At 42.7% G+C, this 25479-nt stretch overlaps 1 protein-coding gene and 1 long non-coding RNA gene across 15 annotated transcripts in view; one reads left to right on the plus strand and one right to left on the minus strand.

Moving 5' to 3' along the window:
• Positions 1–25479, plus strand: part of NDUFC1 (NADH:ubiquinone oxidoreductase subunit C1) — an 829703-nt gene that overhangs the window by 492258 nt on the left and 311966 nt on the right. The window lies entirely within an intron of this gene.
• LOC126954625 (uncharacterized) overlaps positions 4791–25479 on the minus strand; it is a 45754-nt gene continuing 25065 nt past the window's right edge. The window contains exon 3 of the long non-coding RNA XR_007725663.1: positions 4791–4893. This is a non-coding gene — a long non-coding RNA (uncharacterized LOC126954625). The remainder of the gene's footprint in view (positions 4894–25479) is intronic.

A 25479-nucleotide genomic window follows, 5' to 3' on the forward strand; every position in this document is an offset into this window, starting at 1 on the left:
TATTATTTGTACTTTTAGTAGAGACATGGTTTCACCAGATTGGTCAGGCTGTCAAACTCCTGACCTCAGGTGATCCACCCACCTCGGCCTCCCAAAGTGCTGGGATTACAGGCATGAGCCACCACATCTGGCTGGGTCAGACAGATTAAATTATCGGCCTGAGATCACACAAATAATAAATGGCAGGTGTGATTCGGAGCTAGTTTTTCTGACCCTAAGTCCAGGGCTCTTTATTCAACAGTATGCTGCCTTTTTAGTCTTCTAGAGGCTGAGTCTTAGCTCAGCCTGTGAAGCAGAAGCCTCTAACCCCAAGAGCCTTAATATAGATATTTTCCTTCTGGCAGTATTAGTTAGGGTGTCTAGGGAAGCAAGTAACAGAAAGTCCTGACTTACACATTAAGAAAAATTAATTATCTCACATTTTTACAAAGCCTCAATGTAGGTTGCTGCAAGGTTTGATGCTTTAATGACATCATGAAGGACCCAGATTCATTGCGTCTCTCTGCTCTGCATTCCTCAACGTGTCAGCTTTGTGCCAGGGTCACAAGATGGCTACACTCCTCCAGGCATTATATGCAGATATAACAACATACCCCTTGGGCCGGGCGCGGTGGCTCAAGCCTGTAATCCCAGCACTTTGGGAGGCCGAGACGGGCAGATCACGAGGTCAGGAGATCGAGACCATCCTGGCTAACGCGGTGAAACCCCGTCTCTACTACAAAGATACAAAAAACTAGCCGGGCAAGGTGGCGGGCGCCTGTAGTCCCAGCTACTCGGGAGGCTGAGGCAGGAGAATGGCATGAACCCAGGAGGTGGAGCTTGCAGTGAGCTGAGATCCGGCCACTGCATTCCAACCTGGGCAACAGAGCAAGATTCCGTCTCAAAAAAAAAAAAAAAAAAATATCCCAAAAGAAGAGAAGACTTCTCCAGAAGCCTCCCAGGGGAACTTCACTCATGGCTTATTAGATCAGAGCCCCTCCTTAAACAAATCACTAAAAAGGAAAATGGAATTCCATGAGTGGCTCAGCAAAATCATGATTTACCCCTGGATGGGAATCAGGGTCACCTTCAAAGAGCATATGGACATGTGAAGGAGCATAAACACAAGCACAAAATCAGGGCTCCCACCACTGGTTGCAGAGGCAGTCGACAGTATCTGCTACAAGTGACATCAAGGCTACATCTATCAAGTGGCATTACTTTAACAAATATTAAAAATAGGGTCCTCATCTCAGTTTAGAAGACAAATCTAAAATCAAGGTAGACTGAAGATAAGGTAAATGGTGATGTTTGCCACACTAGTGGTGAGGCTTTCATAGTTTTGCCCAAACCGGTTTTTATTTTTAGTGCTTGGTTGGGGTCACTGAAACTTCCAAGTTGTCCTAATCAGTTAAAATATTTTAAAACATTATTTGTGGCTGTTTCTCTTTGGGCAGGGCTTTTTGTTAATCACAGAAAACAGGGTGGAAGGTAATAACATATGCAAAGGGATGTGCAGCAATCAAAGGGAAATGTTATCCTTCCTAGGAGACAGGATTTATGGGATTCCTGGGTCTTTTTTGTGTCGATTGTTGAGGTCTTGACAGCCTTTCAATTGAGGAGTACGGTCATGTCTGTTAAACTAATTGTAGCTGTTCACTCCACTATATAATTTTACAACATTTCAGCTTCAAATAGAATGGCTTCAATAAACATAAAGTAGACTGACACATCCCAGATTTCTGCAGTTTATTTTACACCAAGAAATTACATTTAGAGATTTCCAGACACATACTATAAATGAAAATTCAACAGGAAGTTTCTTTCATTTCCTCTAGATCTGACCTATATTTCAAAAATATATGAGTGGGCTATAACCAGGAACTTCTTCTCTTGCTCCCATTATTCACACTGTTTTCTGAAGAGGTTTTTTTTCTCGTCTGTGACTCTAATGGCCATTAAGGGAATTGCAGACATTGGAAGACTATACAACCCTAAGTGAAATGAGTGAAATGGCAAATGTTATCCACGAGATGGCCAAATTGTATGGTTCTGGGCTACCTATATCCATAATATTAACTAGAAAAGCTAGACCTCCTCTGTGCTCTTAGCAGGAAGTAGATGACACTCATCCTTTTCCATTTATACAACCTTAGATTTTATTTACTTATTTATTTATTTATTTATTTATTTATTTATTTATTTTTGAGATGGTGTTTCGATCTTGTTGCCCAGGCTGGAATGCAATGGCACGATCTCGGTTCACTGCAACCTCTGCCTCCTGAGTTCAAGCGATTCTCCTGCTTCAGCCTCCTGAGTAGCTGGGATTATAGGCGCCTGCCACCACACCTGGCTAATTTTCTGTATTTTCAGTAGAGACAGGGTTTCATCATGTTGGCCAGGCTGGTCTTGAACTCCTGACCTCAGGTGATCCACCCACCTCAGCCTCCCAAACTGCTAGGATTATAGACATGAGCCACCGCGACCAGCCAAGCTTAGATGTTTTTAATGTGAGCAGCCGTTTGGTACCTACCTCCCCAGGTCATATACCACCCATCTAAAAGAATAATGTGATGATGAATTAGATCCAGTGTATGTAATTTCTATGGTTTTAATGTATGTGTCTCTTTAAAATTGTTAGAGCTTAAACCTTAAGGCGATAGTGTTAAGAGGTGGAGGCCTTTGGCCGGCGTGATGGCTCACGCCTGTAATCCCAGCACATTGGGAGGCCAAGACAGGCGGAACATTTGAGGTCAGGAGTTCAAGACCAGCCTGGCCAACATGATGAAACCCCATCTCTATTAAAAATGCAAAAATTAGTCAGGCATGGTGGCACATGCTTGTAGTCCCAGCTACTCAGGAGGCTAAGGCAGGAGAATTGCTTCAACCCAGGAGGAAATGTTGTAGTGAACTGAGATCCTGCCACTACACTCCAACCTGAAAAACAGAGCGAGACTCTGTCTCAACAACAACAAAAAAAGAGGTGGGGCCTTTAGCAGGTGATTAAGTCATGAGGGCCTCATCCTCGTGAATGAGATTAGTACCCTGCTAAGAAGGCTTGAGGGAACTAGCTAGGCCTTTTGCCCTTTCACCTTCCACAGTGTGAGGATGCAGCAACAAAGTATAATCTTGGAAGCAGAGAGTAAGCCCTCACCAAACACCAGACCTGCTGGCACCTTGATCTTGGACTTCCCAGGCCCAGAAATGTAAGAAATAAATTTCTTTTCTTTATAAATTATCAAGTTACTAAACATGATCTAGTGTAAAAGAACAGCTAGGAGATGGTTGAGGTTTTTGTTGTTTATTTTTATTAGAGATGGTGTGTCTCATTATGTTGCCCAGTCTGGAGTATAGGGGTTATTCACAAGATAAATCATCACAGATTGCAGCCTTAAACTCCTTGGCTCAGTGATCCTTCCACCCCAGACTTCCAAGTAGCTGGGGCTACAGGTGTGCATCACTGCTGGGCTGGAAGATGGCTGCTTTTTAAGGTCTTGGGTATTTCTGCTTAAAAGTCAACTAGCCAGGCTCTATTTCAGAAAATGTGTAGAAAGTATGGTGTGCACTAAAACTCACATATAGTCTTGGGTTAAATGAGACATCACATATGAAATCTCTCACAGTGCACATCATCACATAACAACAACAACAGTAATAACCACCAACACTCATGTACTCCTTACTATGTCCCAGGCACTCTTCTAAGCACTTTATGTATATTAACTCTTTTTTGATACTCAAAACAACTTTATGAAGTGGGCTCTACCATCTTATAGGTAAGGAAAGAAAGGCTCAAACTCATATTGTTAAGAAGTGGCGGAGGTTAGATTTGAACCAGGACAGATAGTCACTCAATGCTTCTCTACTAAACTCAATACAATTTGAGATTCAGAAGGATTTCAATGGCTTACTCATGATCTGGGGATCACACTAATCCTAATTCAATTGATTTAAAGCTTGAATTTCAATCTTTAAAACATTTTAATAGTAAGACATGCATTTTCCTCATAATTCAGTGCACAAAATACACAATACAATATTCACCTTCACAATATGCAATGCACAAGTATTTTCTATTCTTTCCTATTCTGCACCTTTTTTTTCAACCTTGTCACAAATAATTAAATTAATTTCTGCAATTTGAAAATCCCTATTAAAGATTTTTTTCTCACCCCAAATGGATATAGGGGTCAAACATTGATTGACATGATGTACAGAAAGAAAAAAAAAAACTTTCATAAGAATTATCACTATTGCTTGATTTCTACCTCCCAAGATAGGCATTAGCATACTAGCAAAATAGTGAATTCATGTCAGTCTCTGCAAGCACAAATGCCTCTTTCACAATTGTCATAGTCAAAAAACAATTAGTATACATACAGCACCAAAGTTAAATGTTCTGTCCTTGCAGCAAAATCTCACATTACGGTCCTCTATTCAAATGCCACTCAATATATCTAACGTAAAGTAGCTAAATAAAAGAAATTCACTTTTTTATTTTTTTATTTTTTTGAGACGGAGTCTCGCTCCATCGCCAGTCTGGAGTGTAGTAGTGTGATCTCGGCTCACTGCAACCTCTTCCTCCCAGGTTCAAACGATTCGCCTGCCTCAGACTCCTGAGTAACTGGGACTACAGTCCCACGCCACCACGCCTGGCTAATTTTTTTTTTTTTTTTTTTTTTGTATTTTAGTAGAGACAGGGTTTCACCATTTTGGCCAGGATGGTCACTATCTCCTGACCTCGTGATCCTCCTGCCTCAGCATCCCAAAGTGCTGGGATTACAGGCGTGAGCCACCACGCCCGGCCGCTTTCTTTTCTTTCTTCTTTCTTCTTTTATTTTTGGCTTTTAAAATTTCTTTTCTTCTTTTTTCCCTTTTTTTTCTATTTTCCTTTCTTCTTTCCTTTTTTTTTCACTGCAACCATAACAGATAAATTTTCTTTCTTTTTTTTCATCCTTGAATTCAACAAATAAGTATTGAGCATCACCAAGACAGGCACATTCTCTGCCCACATGGTGCTTACAATTCCAATGAAAGAATAAAACAAGGTAGGCAGTTAGCTCAGATACTTATGTATTTTGTTTTTGTTTTTGTTTTGAGACACAGTCTCACTCTGTCACCCAGGCTGGAGTGCAGTGGTGCAATCTTGGATCATTGCAATGTCCGCCTCCCAGGTTCAAGCGATTCTCCTGCCTCAGCCTCCTGGGTAGCTGGGATTACAGGCATGCACTGCCACACCTGGCTAATTTTTGTATTTTTAGCAGATATGGGGTTTCACCATGTTGGCCAGGCTGGTCTCGAACTCCTGACCTCAAGTGATCCGCCCGCCTTGGCCTCCTAAAGTGCTGGGATTACAGGCATGAGCCACCGCACCCAGCCTTTATTTTATTTTGCTTTTTAGATATTTAGATGTAGATGCCAGTTTAATTCCCTCTTTGTTATAATAATTGACATATCAAAATATCTCGAGGTCGGGCATGGTGGCTCACGCCTGTAATCCCAGCATGCTGGGGGGCCGAAGTAGGCAGATCACTTGAGGTCAGGAGTTCGAGACCAGCCGGGCCAACATGGTGAAACCCCATCTCTACTAAAAATACAAAAATCAGTCAGGCGTGGTGGCAGCCGCCTGTAATCTACTCGGGAGGCTGAAGCAGGAGAATCACTTGAACCCAGGAGGCAGAGGTTGCAGTGAGCTGAAATGGTACCACCACACTCCAGCCTGGGTGACAGAGTGAGACTCCATCTAAAAAAAAAAAAAAAAAATTATATACATGAAGCAGTTCAATACATATTTTATGTCAAGACATCAGGCACCTAAAGTTAAAACAAATACAAAACCCAGTATTTATCATGTATTATTATGCTTTTTCACTGGAAGAGTTTTGCACAATAATCACTACCAGAGAAGAATTCATGTTTGGCTTTAAAGTAACTTCTCTTCTAGTTCCCTAGGTCAGTTACCCTATGACTGTTTGTCTTTTTTTTTTTTCTTTTTTGGTAGAGATGGGGGTCTCACTATGTTGCCCAGGCTGGTCTTGAACTCCTGGCCTCAAGTGATCCTCCACCTCAGTCTCCCAAAGCACTGAGATTACAGGTGTAAGCCACCAAGCTCAGCCCTGATTGTTTATCTTGTCCTTGAGTTTTATAGATATCCTTTGGATTGAGTCCACATACATACATAAATCAGACATACTGGAGGCAGTGGGGAGGACATCTCTGTTTTCACCTAATGTCCAAATAATTGAGACCAAGCTGTATATTATTGGTTACAGTTTTCAGTAACTTGATAATTTAAGTTTGGGTCCTCTGCTTAATAAAAATTCCAAGGAGCCTACAGATGGTACTGTAAGTACAACATCACCCTATAAATAGTAGGTAGCAGATATTATACTGGTATAAATTTCACTGAGAAATTTTTACAACGATAGAAAAAGAGGAATTGGATATGAGTCCAAAAAGCTCCCTCTCTTCCTTCAATTGTTGTCCAAATGCCAGGCTCTCAATGAAGCCTGTCTACGTAGACCCACTCCCAGTTCCTGTTCCCCTGCTCTCTTCCTTTTTTTTCCCATTGTACTTCACACCTTCTAACGTACTTTATGATTAACTTAAAATGTGTATTTGTTATTATGTTTCCTATGTTAGTATGATTAATGTGTTGATTGTTGATTGTTTATTGTCTTGGCCCCCCACTTCATCCCCACTGGAAAGTAAATCTCCAATAGAACAGGAGGTTTATCTGTTTTACTTATTGATGTATACCAAGCCCAATAAATGAACACGTTTACTGATTGATTGATTGATTGATTGATTGATTGATTGATTGAATAAATAAAAGAAGACTTCATCTATTGACTATCTAGTATAATCCACAGTGCAAAGTAAGGGCTTTGGAATCAAACTGCTTGTGTTCAACTCCCAGCAATTCTATTTATTATAATGCCCCAATGCCCCAGTTTCCTTAACAATAAAATAAGCACAATAATGATATGTAGCTCTCAAAGATGTTGTAAGAGTTAATTAGAATAGTTTTCCTGATGCAGCACATACTAAATTCTCAACAAATGTTAGCTGTAATTAAGTGTGTGCCTGGTATCTTCACACACCTTATTTAATGCAGGATCCCAACACTGTGCTAGTGGAGTGCTCCGAAGAATTTCATAAGGACTCTTGGCTGATCTGAATAGAACCCCCAATTTGGGGATCCTTGGTAAAACCAGAATAATTAAAGAATGATCTTAGAATCACATGGAATTTTATGATAAAGCAGGAAGTACTGACTTTTCTTTCCTCCAAATAGCAAAGAATGAATTCACCAATCATTTCTTCTACATACTAACTTCCCCAAACAGGGGCTCCAAAGTGAAATTCCTGTAGAGATCAGCAAGAATAAGGCTGTGAATACAAGGATAGGTTATCTTATAGTAAAACTATGTTGGTCAAGAGCACATTCCAGAAATATCGTCCTTTCAACTCTAGACAATTGATAAGAAAATCACATGTAACCAACCATTTTCCATTGACAATGGGCCAATACTAAGAGAACCAAATGCTAATACTGTCCCAACTGTGAACACGCTCAGTGTAGCGGCTGAGTGAAATGGAAAAACTGTAATCATTTGCCACTTTTTTTTTTTTTTTTTTTTTGATATGGGAGTCTCACTCTGTCACCCAGGCCAGAATACAGTGATGGGATCTTGACTCACTGACTGCAGCCTCCACCTCCTGGGCTCAAGTCACCCTCCACTTCAGTCTCCCAAGTAGCTGGGACTACAGGCACATGCCACCACACCTGGCTAATTTTAAAAATTTTTTTGGAGAGACATAGTCTCTCTATGTTGTCCAGGCTGATCTCAAACTCCTGGCCTCAAGTGATCCTCCCAACTTGGCCTCCCAAAGTGCTGGGATTACAGGCAGGAGCCACCACACCCAGCCTATTTGCCAACATTTTATGACAGGTGGGGATACTCACCACCATACTAATGAGGGAGACACTTTGCCAACATTTTAAAGTGTTAGAAATAAGACTTTGTATTTTGTTTTCTGTTGCCTATATTTAAAATAGCACATTAAACAGCCAAACTTAGGGTTTCCAGATAAATAACCTGCTCCAATATTTTAAATTTGTGTATAAAACATGAATACGAGTCATGATTCTGATGTTTCACTCCAGTCCCTATATCTCCTTACCAATAATTGGCACTCTGAGCACGTGGAGAGGCAGACCACCTGTGTTGCCCTGGGAATGTGGATTACTGTGGCTTCATCAGAGCTCACTGGAGGAGAAAGAGTAGACACACTTTGACCAAGAATATCTTGTGTTTATTTCTTTTTTCATTTTCTTTTTTTTTTTCCCCACTCAATTCCCTCTTCAGAGAAGACCAGGAATTTCATTTCTAGAATTTACTCTGGACATGTAATCTAAGATAGGTCCAATGAATTGCCCACAAGAATATTTGCTAGAACATTATGTATTTTAACTTAAAAAATGGAGACAGCTGGGTGCAGTGGCTCACATCTGTAATCCCAGCATCTTGGGAGGCCAAGGTGGGCAGATCACTTGAGTCCAGGAGTTTGAAACCAGCCTAGGCAACATGGCAAAACCCTATCTCTACAAAAAATAAAAAATTAGCTGGGCCCGATGGTGCCCACCTGTAGTCCCAGCTACTCAGGAGGCTGAGGCAGGAGGATCATTTGAGCCTGAGAGGTCAAAGCTGTAATAAGCCGAGATCATGACACTGCACTCCAACCTGGGCCACGGAGTGAGACCCTGTCTGAAAAAAAAAAAAAAAAAAAAAAAAAAAAGAGACAAACTGATGTTGCAAAATTGGAGATTACATAGATCAGGAGTCAGAAAACTATAGCCCATGGACCAAATCCAGCCGCCTACTGGTTTTGTAAATAAACTTCTATTGGAACACAGATATGTCCATTCACTTATGTATTGCCTATAGCTTCTTTCGGTACAATAGCTGAATTAAGTAGTTGTAATAGAAATCACATCTATTTGTTTCCTATTGCTGCCATAACAAATTACAACAAACTTAGTGGCTCAAATAATACAAATTTATTCTCCTAAAGTTCTGGCGGTCAGATATCCAAAAATCAAGGTGTTGACAGGGCTGCATCCCTCCTGGAGGCTCTAGGGGAAAATCCATTTTGTCTTATCTATTATAGCATCTAGAAATCACCTGCATTCCTTGACTCTGGGCCCCATCCTCTATCTTCAAAGGAAGTAGCACAATTTGTCTCTTTAATCCCTCTGTGTCCCTCTTTTAAGGACCCTTGCAATTATGCTGTGCCACCCCAATAATCCAGGATAAACTCTCATCTCAAGATCCCTAATTTACTCACATCTACAAATTCTCTTTTGCCATATAAAGTAATACATTCTAAGGTTCTAGTGATTAGAATGGGAACATTTTTTGGAGGGCCCATTTTTCAGCCTGCCATACCATGTAACCCACAAAGCCTAAAACATTTACTATATCTGGCTCCTTACAAAAATGTTTGCTGACCCCTACCTTAGACCTTGGGGCTGAGGCATCAGAGCAGCAACACATGGCCTGTAGAAAGAACTGCTCTGCCATGTAAACCCAGGAGAGCTCCCCTCTAAGCCAGTCCTCATTGGAAACACTTACCTGTAATTACCCATGAAAAACCTCAAAAACATATGTAGCATTAGAAGAAATTCTAAATTTTCAAAACATAATCAGGATCTTTTCTTGGCTACATGGTGCCCTTTTTCTTGACTTAGACATTTTTTTTTTTCTTCTCAATAATATTGGCAGACATAGCTAGTAGCTTAATCAGTATCCATTTTCCCCTTCTTTCTTATCAATGCAACCTCAATTTTTAACCAGGTAGCAATATGCCCAGTTAATATTCATCTCTCCAGCCTTGCTTACAACTAGAGCTGGCTCTGTGACTCACTTGATCTATGAGTTAAAAGCAGAAATCTGCTGAATGGAGCCTCTGGGAATACTATTGTTTTTATAGCTTAAAAAGAAATAGTGCTGACTCACTCAGTTAATCCCCACTGCCCTTCACCACATCACACTACCCTGTCCTGCTGCCTGCACTACTCCCTTCTTGCCACTTCTATTCAATGTTGTATGTAGGTTCCAGCCAGGGGAGTTTAGCAAGAAAAATGAAAAAAAAAAAAAAAAAAAAGACATTCAGTTAGAAAGGAAGAAATAGTTGGCCCGGGTGCAGTGGCTCATGCCTGTAATCCCAGCACTTTGGGAGGCCAAGGTGGGCAGATCACCTGAGGTCAGGAGTTCAAGACCAGCCTGGCCAACATGGTGAAACCCAGTCTCTACTAAAAATACAAAACCTAGCCGGGTGTGGTGGCCCACGCCAGTAATCCCAGCTACTTGGGAGGCTGAGGCAGGAGAATCACTTGAACCCGGGAGTTGGAGGCTGCAGTGAGCTGAGATAGCACGATTGCACTCCAACCTGGGTGACAAGAGCAAAACTCTGTCTCAAAAAAAAAAAAAAAAAACCAAAGACAAAAAAGGAAAGGAAGAAATAGTTATCTCTATTTGCAGATGACATACTCTTGTCTACAGAAAATCCTAAATAATCTGCAAAAAAATTGATTACAGTTAATAAATGAATTTGGCAAGGTTGTAGGATATAATATGAATATATAAAAATAATTATATTTCTATACACTAACAATAAATAACTCCCAAATGAAAACAAATCCATTAACAATAGCATCAAAAAGAATGTTTCTACTTTACTTGTTTCCAAAATTCTCACCACTCCCTTTACTCTCTCTCTCTCTCTGCCTATCCCAACCCCTACCCCATAGCCTCCCAGCCCTCTACCTTCCCTGCTTTACACACACACACACACACACACACACACATGCACACACTGAATTTTTATCACAGCAGCAAACAGTTTATTGAAAGCCTGGATATGGATTTGGACTGATCTAACTTTGAATCCAAGTTTCACTTTTTGTTTGCTTGTGTCCGTGAGGCATGTAACTAAGCTCTCTAAGCTGTTTCCTTGTCCATAGAAAGGGGATAATAAAAATACCTACCTCATGGGGGTTTTGTGATGTTTAAATTGATGTATGTAAGATGTTTAGCCCAGAACCTGGCACACTGTGTTCTCACCTAATGGTGTATAGTAGCTATGACTACCGCAACTTGCTAACCACCAGAGATGTTTGTAAAAACAAAACAAAAAAAAACCAAAAAACTTATCCTGGACTGGTTTCATTCTGCTGAAGATAAGAGAAGAGACCCTGGCTTACCCATGGGATGGCAAGAATTATATCTGTAAATAATAATAAGAATAATTAATAATAATTCCTTGTTCCAGTAGAAATTTTCCTAGACATAATACACCAGTGTTAAAGTACTGACCTGTCTTTAGATGGTCTTAGTAAATACATGGTTCTATCAAATCTGTAGTTTCTTTTTTTGTTTTTAGACAGAGTCCTGCTCTTTTTGCCCAGGCTGGAGTGCAGTGGTGCGATCTCGGCTCACTGCAACCTCTGCCTCCCGGATTCAAACGATTCTCCTGTCTCAGCCTCCCAAGTAGCTGGGATTACAGGCACATGCTGCCACGCCCGGCTAATTTTTGTCTTTTTAGTAGAGATGGGGTTTCACCATGTTAGCCATGTTAGCCTCAATCTCCCGACCTGGTGATCCACCTGCCTTCGCCTCCCAAAGTGCTGGGATTACAGGCGTCAGCCTCCATGCCTGGCCCAAATTTGTTGTTTCTTAATAAGGGGATTTTTTGCTTATGTATAAAATTATTAAGGGGTAGAGCAACAGATACTCTGTGAAAGAGATAATAGGAGGAAGATATGGCTTGGAAGAAAGAAGGCAGGATATGTGAAATTAATAATGGTCTTCAATAAGGATATTACAACCTATTATGAAGAGTCCAGTGGTCGGTTCTGTTCCATTTCCACTAAAACAGAGATGAAGTATGAGGCTTAACTGTGGCATTTAAAGTAGAGATTTAGTCAAGTCTGGATTATACACACTTAGAAAAGGGAGTCAAGGAACGGATAATGAGGACCATTTTTTAATGTGAAACTGTGTTTGGCCTTAAAGTGAAGTCACTGACATTTATTCAGGGAATGTCTTTATGAAAACAACCATATTGATTGTCTTGAAAATTTTTTTCCTGTTGCAGTTGCATTCATTTATTGCGAAATTGATTAGATCACTCAGTAGATCATTCTTGGTAATTTTTCATGCCAAGGCATCTGGTTAATTAGGTTTTATCACGATTAAAAAAAAAGAAGAAGAAGGAGAAAGAAAGAAACAGCCCATTCTTAGATTGGTCTTGCAGACCACAGTCAGCCAAGGGGCACATTCCTGTACTCACCCCAGCCTCCTGGGACCAGGACTTCTCCACTCGCCTAGAAACCGCTCCATCCAGGCTCCTGTCTTTCATTGAAGATTTGGGCTCTGGCTTTGAACTTTCTCCTCCTCAAGTACCATCAGCATCTTAGCTGACCTGAAGCCTACCTCAACGACCCATCACACCTGAGTTCCTCACTTCTTTGCCTTTCTTCTCCCCTTCAGCCACCAATGAGTTAAAAGCACAAATCTGCTGAATGGAGCCTCTGGGAATACTATTGTTTTTATAGCTTAAAAAGAAATAGTGCTGACTCGCTCAGTTAATCCCTGCTGCCCTTCACCACATCACACTACCCTGTCCTGCTGCCTGCACTACCCCCTTCTTGCCACTTCTATTCAATGTGGTACTTGTAGGTTCCAACCAGGGGAGTTCAGCAAGAAAAAAAAAAAAAAAAAAAAAAAAAAAAAGGGCATCCAATGGACACACCTTGACCTTGTCATCCCAGATCCGCTCCTCCTCTGAAATCAGAAAACTGGAACTTCTTACCCTTCCAACCAGGCGACTCAGTTACTTCCCAGACACCATCTCCTTGACCCCTGCAGCCCCACCTTGTTTCTTGAGTTAACTCTCCTGATCTGCTTCAAATCTCCACCCTTCAATTCTGTCACCCCCACCTCACCCTCTCAGCAGATCACCCCACCCCATCAGAAGAAAACAAATGCTCCCAGAAGAGAAGACATGGAACATGTGCCATCACATTCTCTACACTGCTTTCGCCTTCTCCCTTCTCTTCCATTAGGATAGAGAAGGGCGCTCATCCATCCTCGCTCCTGGACGCTGGACTGCTTCTCAACTCCCCGCTCAGGGAGAGGCTAGCTCCTCGTGTTATCTTTAGTCTCTACCTTTCTCTACAGAAAGGCAGGAACCAGGGAGCATGTGAACACATTCATTTTTTCCCAATCTTAAAAGTAAAATCAAAGCCCCTTGTCATATCCCCCTCCAAATCCTAAACTGTCTTTTTCCTCTCCATGGAGAGCGTCTCTTCTCTCCCTCCGCAGACTTCCCAAGTCCCACAGCAGCTGGGTCTTCATCTCTCCACTGCCCCCAGAGCCACCCGCTGACCCAGATAAAGCTCAGTGCAGTGGACACTCTTGGGTTTGTATCTGTTTTACCTCCAGGCAACATCTGTTGCTACAGACTACTCCCCGCTCTCTTCCTTTCTGTAATCCAAGTGCTCTCTAGGTCTCATGTTTAGTCTCCCTCATAGACGTCTCCACCCTCAAATAATGTGTTTTGTGTCTTTTCTTAGGGCTGTGTCCTGCATTCTTTTCTCTTCTCACTCTTCCAGCTCTCACCGGCTGCACTTGTTTCCTCTCGAGGCTTCATTTACAATCTGATGTGTGACAACCTTCAGTCCTTTTTCCCTAGGGTAGACTTTTCTCCAGAGCTCCATGTAGCTAACTAACCACTGGATACCTCTTCTTGGAGCCAGCTCCTTCAAACCGCTCAACTCACCCTGTCCCCAACAAAATCATCCTTAGCCCTTCCTTTCTCCCAACTCACCCTGCAGGTTCCCTTGCTCCTAGTAATAACGCCACTGTTTACCCTGTTGCTCAAGTCAGGAGTTCCTCTTAAAGCCTCCCTCTCTTGACTCCTCAGATGCAATCAACCATCAAGTCTTCAGTTCTCTGCTCTAGATATCCAGCTAGCTATTTCTAATCCCTACCAGCCCTTGCTTAAGTATAGCAAAACCCTCCTAACTGTTCTGCCTGGTTCCTGCCTGGCTCTTGCACACAGCTTTGAATTTATAAAATGTTAATCCAGTTGTGTCCTGCATTCCCTCGCCTTCATCTGAAACCTTCTAAGACTTCTTGTGGCCCTTAAGGGAAAATGCAGCCTTCCAAAAAGGGCTCAGAAGACTCCCAGGGCTCTGCACAATCTGGGCCCTCTTACCCAAGCACCGGCCTCACTCCTCTGCACTCTCTGCTGCACTCCACACCTCACTCCGGGACTTCATTGTGCTCCCCGCTCTCTCTGGACAGTCCTCCAGTACTCCTCTCCTTCTCCCAACTAGGCTAACCCTTACTCAGGCTTCAAGTCTCAGCTTAAATGTCACTTCCACATGAAGCCTTCTGTAGTGAGTGGAATGATGCTCTCTTACTCCTCCCCTCCACAAAAGCTATTCCACATCCAGGCCGGATGTGGTGGCTCACACCTGTAATCCTAGCAGTTTGGGAGGCCGAGGCAGGTGGATCACTTGATGTCAAGAGTTTGAGACCAGCCTGGCCAACATGGTAAAACCCTGTCTCTACTAAAATACAAAAATTAGCCAGGCATGGTGGTGGGCTCCTGTAGTCCCAGCTACTCGGGACGATGACACAGGAGAATTGTTTGAACCTGCAAGGCAGAGGTTGCAGTGAGCTGAGATCGAGCCACTGCACTCCAACCTAGGTGACAGAGCAAGACTCTATCAAAAAAAAAAAAAAAAAGCGATTCCACATCCTAATCCCTGGAACCTGTGACTATCATCTGATATGGTAAAAGACATGATTAAACTAAAGATCTTGAGAGGAAAAGCTTTTTCTGGAGTGTCTGGGTGGGCCCTGTCTCAGTCTGCTCAAGCTGCTGTTCAAAATACCACAGATAGTGTGGCTTAAACAACGGAAATATTTTTCCTCTTTTTTTTCTGGAGTCTGGAGGTTCAACATCAGGGAGTTGCCGGGACTGGTTTCAGGCGAGGTCCCGCTTCCTGGCTTGCCTTTTCTCTGTGTCCTCACATGGTCTTTCCTCGGTGCTTGTGCAGGGGAAGAGGGCGGTCTCTGGTGCCTTCCTCTAAGGGCACCAGTCCTATTGGATTAAGGCCCTGCCCTTTTGACCACATTTACCTCCTCGAAGGCCCCGTCTCCAACTAAGTCACACTGGGGGTTAGGGCTTCAACATATGGATTTGAGGGGGGCACGATTCAGTCCACAACAAGTCCTAGATACAATCCCATGTATCCTTATCATGTAGACACACGGAGAAGAAGACACACAGAGAAAAGGAGGCAGGGATGTGGCCAGAGAGGCAGAGATTGGCATGATGTAGTCGCAAGGCGAGAATGCTTGGAGCTGCCCAGTCAGGGAGAAGGAAGGGAACCGATTCTCTCCTAGAGCCTTCCCGGGGAGAGCAACACCTTACTTCAGACTTCTGGACTCCAGAACCGTGAGAGAGTAACTTTTTGTTGTTTTTAGTCCTCCAGTTTGTGATAATTTGTTACAGAAGCCACAGGAAGCCAACATACTTCCATGACCTCATGGATAAGATTAGGTCCCCTGCTAGCCGCTCCCAGGGTCCCAGTACTGTTCTTTCCATAATCCCCATCACACTCGATGTTTCAAGTCAGTCTCGACCTCTAGACTTAAAGTCATGAGGACAGGGACTTTGCCTTTCTTGCACACCACTGCTTCCCCAGGGCTTGGTACATAGTAGGTGCTCAATAAATATATGTGAGATGGATGAATTCATGAGCTGATATTGAGAAACTCTTGACTGGGAGAGTAAATAACTGACTAGCCTATGAAAACAAGCTAGGAAAGTTCTTTCCTGTAGGAGACATTCTCAGTCCTGTGAAATAATTAGGTGAGGTCTTGTCTGCAAACCACAGGAACCACCTTTCAGGGAGTTTTCTAGTCCCTGATACTGTGACCCTGTGGTTTTCAGTTTTCCTAGCAACTTGAGCTTTGGTGCCCTCTGGTGACAGGAATTACTTGTCTCTTGGTCTCCTGTTCTACATCTGTCAACATGGACACAAACCTAGTTACCTGTTGCTGTATAGAATTTTCTCATTGTGGAGAAATTGAATTTTGTCTGTACAGTTACAAGAAATCTGCTAGAATTGTGTGATTAACCAGTCTGTAAAAGTTTCATAAAGCACATAACCTCTAAAGACCTTACAGATGCCCATTCCAGTGCTTCCTTTTGAATATGAAGATTTTCTGGTGAAATACAATGTTTCGGGTTACATTTGTTACCATACTTTTCTCCTCAAATAGCTATGTTTTTAATGTCAAATTTAATTATCATTTGGAAAACCAACATTGTAGTTAAGTGGCTACTTATAATCACTGGAGGCTTACAGTGCTTTCCAATGCCTTTAAACCTTCATTGTGATTGAAAAGCAAGTTGTTAGAAGATTGTGTGTGTGCTGTTTGTAAATGAGAAGTTATGGGTCTGGCTGCCTGTCCATAAACAGACTTGCTTTATCTCCTGAGCTTGTGCAAATGCTGACAGCTCCACAGTCTTCTGATTTTAATTCTGTGAGTTGCGATCCAGACTGTTCCACATGGCAACTGCACGCGCAAGTGTGCTCGGCTTCACACCAAAGACGTGTTTCTCAATGTGTCATTTCAAGACGATTTGAGAGGAGGGAGTAAACACAATTTTCTTTCCTCACAGATGACATAATCCTCTTAGCAATAATTTATCATAATTTCTCATTGAGCTTCAAAGGGACAAATGGGTTTGTAAATATTTCAGTTTGAGGATTTTCTGACCCCAACCACTTAGTCAAATAAATAAGCTGCTCTATACAGGAATTCAACATTGGTTTCCTTACTAAACTGAAGAATCCTTTATATAATGTAAACAACCACCCTCTCACTTTATTTGTATATTCCAAGTTTCGCTTTCCTATTTATACATCTGTACCTACCCACAAGACACTGATGTCCCCAGTCTGCTTCTTACAAAGAGGCAGGGTTATGCAGGCCTCACGATGCAACTGCTTCTGGAAAATGCAACTGCATGCATGGCAAGCCTTCAGCTGGTGAGATATTACAGGTTTCTTTTAAAATTTTTTCTAGAGAGAAATGGGTTAAGGAAATAAAGATATTGGAGTGGGGCGGGAACGTGAGGTGATTATTTTAAAGACTTGGGAGGGAATACAGTATAATAGTTGAGTATAGCTTCTAGAGTTAGACTGCCTGGGTTTGAAAGCAAACATAGATACTTACTAGTTCTGTGACCTCAGGAAAGTCACTTAAGCCCTTGCACCTCATATTCCTCAATTGTAAAATGGTGGTAAAGACAGTAGCTATCTTTTAAAATTGTTGTGAGAATTTAGTGACTCAGTGTTGCAAAGACCTTCGAATAGTGTCTGGCACATAGAAATATAGATATACTACATATAAAATTATATATACATATAAATATATACATATATAATAAATATATAAACATATACACACATAATATTATATATAAAATATATAATATAATATAATATATAAATATATACATATAATTATATGTACATGTTTATTTTAGATATTTATATGTATATATTTATAAACATATATGTATGTATATATACTTATTATATATGTATGTTTATGTTTATAAATATATGTATTAATATATACCTAAAATGTATATATTTACATTATAAATTTATACATATAAAAATTATATACAATATATCACATTTTAATATATATAATTTTATATGTATATGTAAATTATATGTAAATATGTATATGGGCTGGTGCGGTGGCTCATTCCTGTAATCATAGCACTTTGAGAGGCTGAGGCGGGTGGATCATCTGAGGTCAGGAGTTCCAGACCAGTCTGGCCAACATGGTGAAACTCTGTCTCTACTAAAAATACAAAAACAAGCCGGGCGTGGTGGTGCATGCCTGTGACCCCAGCTACTACTAGGGAGGCTGAATCACGAGAATCGCTTGAGCCTGGGAGGCAGACGTTGCAGTGAGCTGAAATTGTGCCACTGCACTCCAGTCTGGGAGACAGAGCAGGACTCTGTCTCAAAAAAATTGTATTTATAAAATCTTACTAAACAGCCTTCCCTGGACCTGACTATCAATCATGAGAATTGCTCTTCTTTACCCCATTTCTCTCCTTCTGCCTAAGCCAGAAGAATCACTTCTCCTGGAGAGGGATTCACTATGAAAGGACTTTAATTCTGGTCTGACAGACTGCTTGACATCGGAGTGAATTCTTGAGGCTTACCGAGATCATCTCATGGAATGATGAGTTGACTTGCAACCACTAAAACGGGGGCAAGCCTCCTTCAAAAGATCATGCCAAAGACTGTGTGGGTACTGGAAAGGTTGTGTGGCAGGAAAAGGGCTTGCTCCAGCCTAGAGGCCTGCAAGGTCCCCTCTGCACCCCCTAGCAGGGGGCCCAAGTTCATTAAGGCCAGCAAAGCCAACTGACACCATAGGAAACAGCTCATGGGACACCCTGTGACACGAAGTTTTCAACCTCATTGCTTCCCCCTGAAGTCAAGTTTAGTACCTGTGCTGTACTGGACCAGCCATGGACATAATGAGGAAACTGGATCACTCCAGGGGAACCCAGGTGGAACAACAGGTGTTACTCAAAAGTGTGGTTTTCAACTTAAAAAGGTAGGAAATTCTGAAACATGCCACATGGATGAACATTGAGAGCATGATGCTAAGTGAAATAAGCCAGTCACAAAAAGACAAATATTGTATGATTCCATTTACATGAGGTACTTAGTCACATTTACAGAAACTGAAGGTAGAAGGGAGGGTGGTTGCCAAGGGCTGGGGGAAAGAGGGAATGAGGAGTTAGTGTGCAATGGGTATATTTCAGTTTTGCTAGATGAAAAAGTTCTGGAGATTAGTTGCACAACAATGTGAATGTACTTACTACTGAGTTGCAGACTGAAAAATGGTTAGGATGGGCCAGATGTGGTGGCTCACACCTATCCCAACACTTTGGGAGGCCAAGGTGGGCAGATCACTTGATGTCAGGAGTTCAAGACCAGCCTGGCCAATATGGTGAAACCCATCTCCACTAAAAATACAAAAAAATTAGCCAGGCGTGGTGTCACATGCCTGTAATCCCAGTTACACAGGAGGCTGAGGCACGAAAATCGCTTGAACCCAGGAGGCAGAGGTTACAGTGAGCTGAGATCACGCCATTGCACTCCAGCCTGGGCAACAGAGCTAGACTCTGTCTCCAAAAGAAAAGTTAGGATGGTAAATTTAACGTTATGTGTATTTTTCCACAATTGTTAATTAATTTTTTAAAGTGCAGCTTTTAACGGCACACATATCTCTCCCTCTTCTTTGTCTCCAGAAGATGAGAGGGAGCATGAGACAGCAGACAGGATGCGTCATCTTATTGCATTTGTTTCTGTAGACCGTACATTGAGGCTATCTGACCTTCAATTATTCATTAAACTAATATTTACTGAGTTGAGTACTTACTGTGTACCACGCATTGTTCTAGAGGCTGGAGTTACAGCAGTGAACAGAAAAAGATCTCCCCAGTTCCCTAGCTGCAGGGATCTTACCTTCTAGCAGGTGGGAAAAAACAATAAATAAATAAGCAAGTAAGATATATGGTGTTTATATGGCAATAAGAGCTATGGAGAAAAATAAAGCAAAGGAGGAAGAAGAAGAGTGTTTCAGGGTTGTATTTTTAAATAAAGTGGTCAGGGGGAGACCTCACTGAGAGTGAGGGAAGAGAGAGACCCTCCCATATCGTTTTATATTGTTTTAAACTCAGAAAACGAAAGAGCGAGAAACTAAAGGCAGGTAGCCTGGCGCCTAGGAACCAGACCCGAAACCAGGCCTGGGCCTGCCTGACCTAAGCCTGGTAGTTAAAATTAGACCCCTGACCTGCAATCGATGTTATCCATAGATTCCAGACATTGTATGGAAAGACATTGTGAAACCTCCCATTCTGTTCTGTTTCACTCTGACCACTGGTGCTTGCAGCCCCTGTCACGTACCCCCTGGCTTGCTCAATCGATCACGACCCTCTCACACGGACCCCCTTACAGCTGTGAGCCCTTAGAAGGGACAGAAGTTGAGCACCTAAAGAACTCGGATTTTAAGACGCTAGCCTGCCGATGCTCCCAGCTGATTAAAGCCACTCCCTTCACTATCTCTGTGTCTGAGGGGTTTTGTCCGTGGCTCGTCCTGCTACAAGAGGATGGTATCTGAGTAAGACTTGAATGAGATTAGGGAGTTAGCTATGTAGGTGTCTGCAGGAAGAGTGTTTCAGACAACATAAAAAGTCAGTGCAAAGGCCCTGAGGCAGAAACATGAGTGGTGTGTTTAAGGAAGAGCAAAGGGGCCATTGTGGCTGGAAATGTAAGCAGCAGCAGGGAGATGGTCTAAGATGAGGTTAGAAAAATCACAGAAGCAGCCCAGATCATGAAGGCTGAGACAGAGTCTCGCTCTGTCACCCAGGCTGGAGTGCAGTGGCACAATCTCCATTTGCTGCAACCTCTGCCTCCCGGGTTCCAGTGATTCTCCTGCTTCATCTCCCGAGTAACTGGGACTACAGGCGCCTGCCACCATGCCCAGCTAGGTTTTTTTATTATTATTAATTTAATAGAGACAGAGTTTCACCATGTTGGCCAGGCTGGTCTCAATCTCCTAACCTCAAGTGATCCGCCGGCCTCAGCCTTCCAAAGTGCTGTGATTACAGGCACGAGCCACCGCGACGGGCCCCATTGTTTGTAAGACTTTGACCCCTACTCTGAGATAGTAACTAGAGGAATGATATGATCCAACTTCCATGTTAAAAGGATCACTGGGGATTGGGGGCGGAGGTGTCACGGGCAGAATCAGGAAGACTAGTAGGACTGCAATACTCCAGGCAAGAGATGCTGAGAGCTCAGCCCAAGCAGGTAGCTGTGGAGGTGGTAAGATGTGGGCAGATTCTGGGTATATTTTGAAGACAGGGCCAACAGGGTTTACTGAGAGACTGGAGGTAAGGCTCCACAGAAAGAGAAAGAGGAGAAACATTAAAGATGATCGTGTTGGTTTCCTGGGGCTGCTGTAACACATGACCACAAACTTGGCTGCTTAAAACAACAGAAATTTATTCTCTCACAGTTCTAAGGCCAGGAAGTCTGAGATTAAGGGGTTCTTGCTTCCAGGGGCTCTAGAGCAGCAGTCCTCATCCTTCCAGGGGTCGGTTTTGTGAAAGACAATGTTTCCATGGACAGAGGCAGGAGGGCTGGGGGAGAGAGGCAGAGTGGTGGGTGTGTGTGTAGCTGGTTTCGGGATGAAACTGTTCCACCTCAGATCATCAAGCATTAGTTAGATTCTCATAAGAGCACGCAACCTAGCTCCCTCACGTGTGGGGTTCACAATAGGGTTCCCATGAGAAGCTAATGGCACTGATCTGACAGGAGGTGGAGCTCAGGTGGCAGTGCTCATGGGGCCGCTCACCTCCTGCTGTGCAGCCCAGTTCCCAACAGGCCATGGACCAGCACCATGGCAGCCCAGAGGTTGGAGACCCTTGCTGTAGAGGATATTCTATCCCTTGTCTCTTCCAGTTTCTGGTGGATCCAGGCGTTCCTTGGCTTGGGGTTACATGACTCTAGTCTCTGCCTTCTCCTCTTTTCTGTGGCTTCTGTCTCTTGTAAAGACAACTGTCATTGGATTTAGGACCCACCCAGATAATCCAGGATGATTTCACCATAAAATCTTTAACTTCATTATATCTGCAAAGACCCTTTTTCTGGTTGACAAACATGTTTCTGTTTGTTTTAAAAGATAAACCAGTTTTGTTGAACTTTGTTTACTGCAGGCGCTAGCAGTGCTATTAGCCCTCTTGAAATCTGGGCTTATTTAAAAATAAAGGCTGGGAGCGGTGGCTCATGCCTGAAATCCCAGCACTTTGGGAGGCCGAAGCAAGCGAGTCACCTGAGATCAGGAGTTCAAGACCAGCCATGGCCAACATGGCGAAACCCCATCTCTACTAAAAATACAAAAATTAGCCAGATATGGTGGTTGTTGCTTGTAATCCCATCTACTTGGGAGGCTGAGGCAGAGGTTGCAGTGAGCTGAGATCGCGCCATTGAACTCCAGCCTGGGTAACAGTGACACTCCATCTCAAAAAAAAAAAAAAACCCTTTTTCCAAATAAGGTCACATTCTCAGGGCCTGGACATATCTTTTTGTGAGCCACCATTCAACTCACTACAATGACTCTAAGTTACTTTAATCTGAGCAACTGTAAAGATGAACTTGCCATTAACTGAGATGGAGAAGAAGGCCAGTTTGGGAGAGGAGCCCAGGAGCTCAGTGCTGGACATGTCAGGGTTGAGATGCTTGTCTGACATCCAGTGGAGCTGTTGAGTGGGTAGCTGGGTGAGTAAGTCTGAAGCTTGGGGCAGAGGTATGGGTTGCAGATAGAAATCTGAAGGCTCCCAGATGTGGACAGCATCTAAAGCCATGGACCCATGATCTCAACCAGGGAAGGAGTGTGGACAGAGGAGAAAAGCATCAGGGACTGAGCCCTGGGGCACACCAGGGTTCACAGGACCCGGCCAACAGACTGAGAAGGAGCAGCCCGGGAGAGAGGAGGCAAAACAGGAGAGTGTGAGGTCCTAGAAAGTAAGTGAGGGAACTGCTTTAAGGAGGAAGGAGTGATCAACTCACAGTAGCAAATTTTCAGACTTGGGTGTTCAGGTAAAAGCTGAAGTTTCCTCTGCAGTTTCCTGTAACAAGATTGTGCACTTTTCATGTCACTCCCCTCTTATGATGTGGGAAAGGCAGTGACATCTGCTTAAAATCATCACTAATACCCTTATGTTACAATGAAGCATATTTTCAAAGCGTGTTGTTACTGTTCTTATCAGCATAGCTTTCCCCTTGGTTCCATGTTCTATGTCTACAACTCAGAAGGGAAAGAAGGCACACATCTCAGCCCCACACGGGGCCAGGAGAGACAGTCCTGAGCTACTGTTGCCTGGAGTCACGCCATTTTCCTAATTTTTAGTTCCTGCAGTAAGTCTTGTTGTCTTTAACAGCAGTGGTGGCTGTGTGAGGAAAATCAATCAGGGAAACTGCTTTAAAAGGTTTTAAATGATTACCAGAGCATAGTATAATCACTTCAGGAACCAAGACAACAATTTGACAAGTGAAAAACTCCCCAAATTACACTGGCTTGACTGAAAGTCTGTTACAAAAAACAAACATCTGACAAATCGATCAATCTAGCTGAAACATCCAAACACAGCAGTTTGTCACTGAGTGAGAGAGAAGCAGCATGAGATGACTGGGTGGGTTTTCCACCAAATGGACATCCAGAAGAGACAACTTAAATCTTGAACTGTTTGGGAGGTTTTTCGTGAATGATAATGAATGGTTACATTAGAGAACTGAGTGCTAAATCCTGAAGAATAAATATATTTTGTGGAAATTGTTTTTGTGTCTCTGCAGCCAAAATATCTCAGGCTTCACTCATCTGTGACCACAAATGCGATCGCATCAATAGTAATATCCAAATCTCTATGACTCACAGCCTCCACCAGGATTTTGACTTCAAAATCCCCCTCCCTTAAGTGTATTTGGGAATCCTCAGGGTGTGTACTGTATTTATAGTGTCGCTAAACTTGCATGCTTGGCCAATAAGGGACTCAGCCCCGACCCCAGAGAAGCCTGTCCAAGCTGATGGCCTCTAGTGGCCTCTCTGCCCACCTGGAGCCACTTGTCCACCTGGGTGCCCACAGGGCTATGTCTCACACCTGACGCCTGTGGAGCTGGGACTGCTCTGAAACTCCACCTAGGAGACAAGCCTCATCTCCCTTGTGAAGTAAGAACGCTCCCTGGTTACTCCCAGTTGGAGGGTTGACAAGGAGAGGTCTCTTGAGCCTCAAATGTCACAAGCCTTAGTCACAAGCTCTTTCAATTCAGGCACAAAGCCCTTTTTTTGGTCCCCCAGGCATGAAGTCGTGCTGCCTGGGTGGGAAGCAGTTCTGGAAACAGCCCTCTTGCAGCCCTTCTACTTGAGTCTGCCTCACTGCCAGCAGGTTCCGCTCTTCCTCAGAAGGCTTCTTACCTCTCGGATATATCAGTAGTTGTGAATAGATTGATGGGAGGAGGCTACCACCTAACTTTGCTTTCCAGAATCTCCGCGTCTCCACTGTCTCCAGCTGGGATACTTTTTTTAGAAAGTCTTTTGTCTTTTTGAAAATTCTTGATTGATACGTAATCATTGTACATATTTATGGGATACAACATGATGTTTCAATACATGTATAAATTACATAGTGGCCAAATCAGGGTACTTAGCATATCCATAACTTTAAACATTCATTATTTCTGTTATGAGAACATTCAAAACCCTCTCTTGTAGCTATTTTGAAATATACAATACATTATTGTTCATTCTAGCCATCCTACTGTGCAAGAAAAAATTGTATTAAGGATTGAAAATGTTCTGTCTATAATGATAGCCCAGTAGACTAGTTCCAATTCCAGCAAAAGACAGAAATTGTAGGGAAATAGGAGCCGCAGCCAAACCCTTTTTGAAGAGATCCTCTCTTCCTGTTCCTCTGCAGGCCTCCATGCTCTCTACCTGAGGGAAAACCCACGGCTTGCTTAGAGCAGAGCTGGGGACACCAGAGGGATTATTCCAGCCTTCACCCAGTCTCCAAGAACCCAAGTAAAGAGAGGGACTCCTTAAGTGGAGACCAGAAGTATTTCTATTTTCACCCCCAACTCCCTCAGATACACACTATTTGGGCTATTTTGCAGAGAGGAAAGGATTCAGCAATCCAGAGCTTTTCAATAATCAGTCAAATCTACAATAGTAGTGTTAATAAGAAGTAATTTAATATTTGAATATTTACTTTGTGCCAGGCACTGTGCTAAACATCACACACACACACACACACACACACACATAAATCTCTCTCATTTAATCCACACACCAAGATTATGAAGTAGATTTATTATCCCAATTTTGCAGGAAAGTAAATTGAAGTTCAGAGAATTTTCATCGTCAAGACCACACAGCTGATAAGTGTTGAACTGAGAAGTCCATCCCAGTAGAACTCCAAAGCCTGGGCTTTTAACACAATATCACATTAGCTCTTGACATTCAGATGTAAGTATCAATTCAAACTCTGGCTGGAGCAAGAAAAGCCCTTCACAAAACACTGTTTTATTACAAAAAGAATTTTTTTTTACAGTGAGATACAGAGGATCTCACTATGTTGCCCAGGCTGGTCTCAAACTCGGGCTTAAGTGATCCTCCCGCCTTGGCCTCCCAGAGGATTGCAAGCACATGTCACTGAGCCTATACATAAAACACAATTTTATTGAGCGTTCCTGTGGACATTATTGCAGTTTGGTCTGTGTTCCATGAAGACTAGCGTGAGTGAGAAAAATGC

Source organism: Macaca thibetana, chromosome 5, assembly GCF_024542745.1.
Source record: "Macaca thibetana thibetana isolate TM-01 chromosome 5, ASM2454274v1, whole genome shotgun sequence".
In the NCBI taxonomy this organism is placed as follows: domain Eukaryota; kingdom Metazoa; phylum Chordata; class Mammalia; order Primates; family Cercopithecidae; genus Macaca; species Macaca thibetana.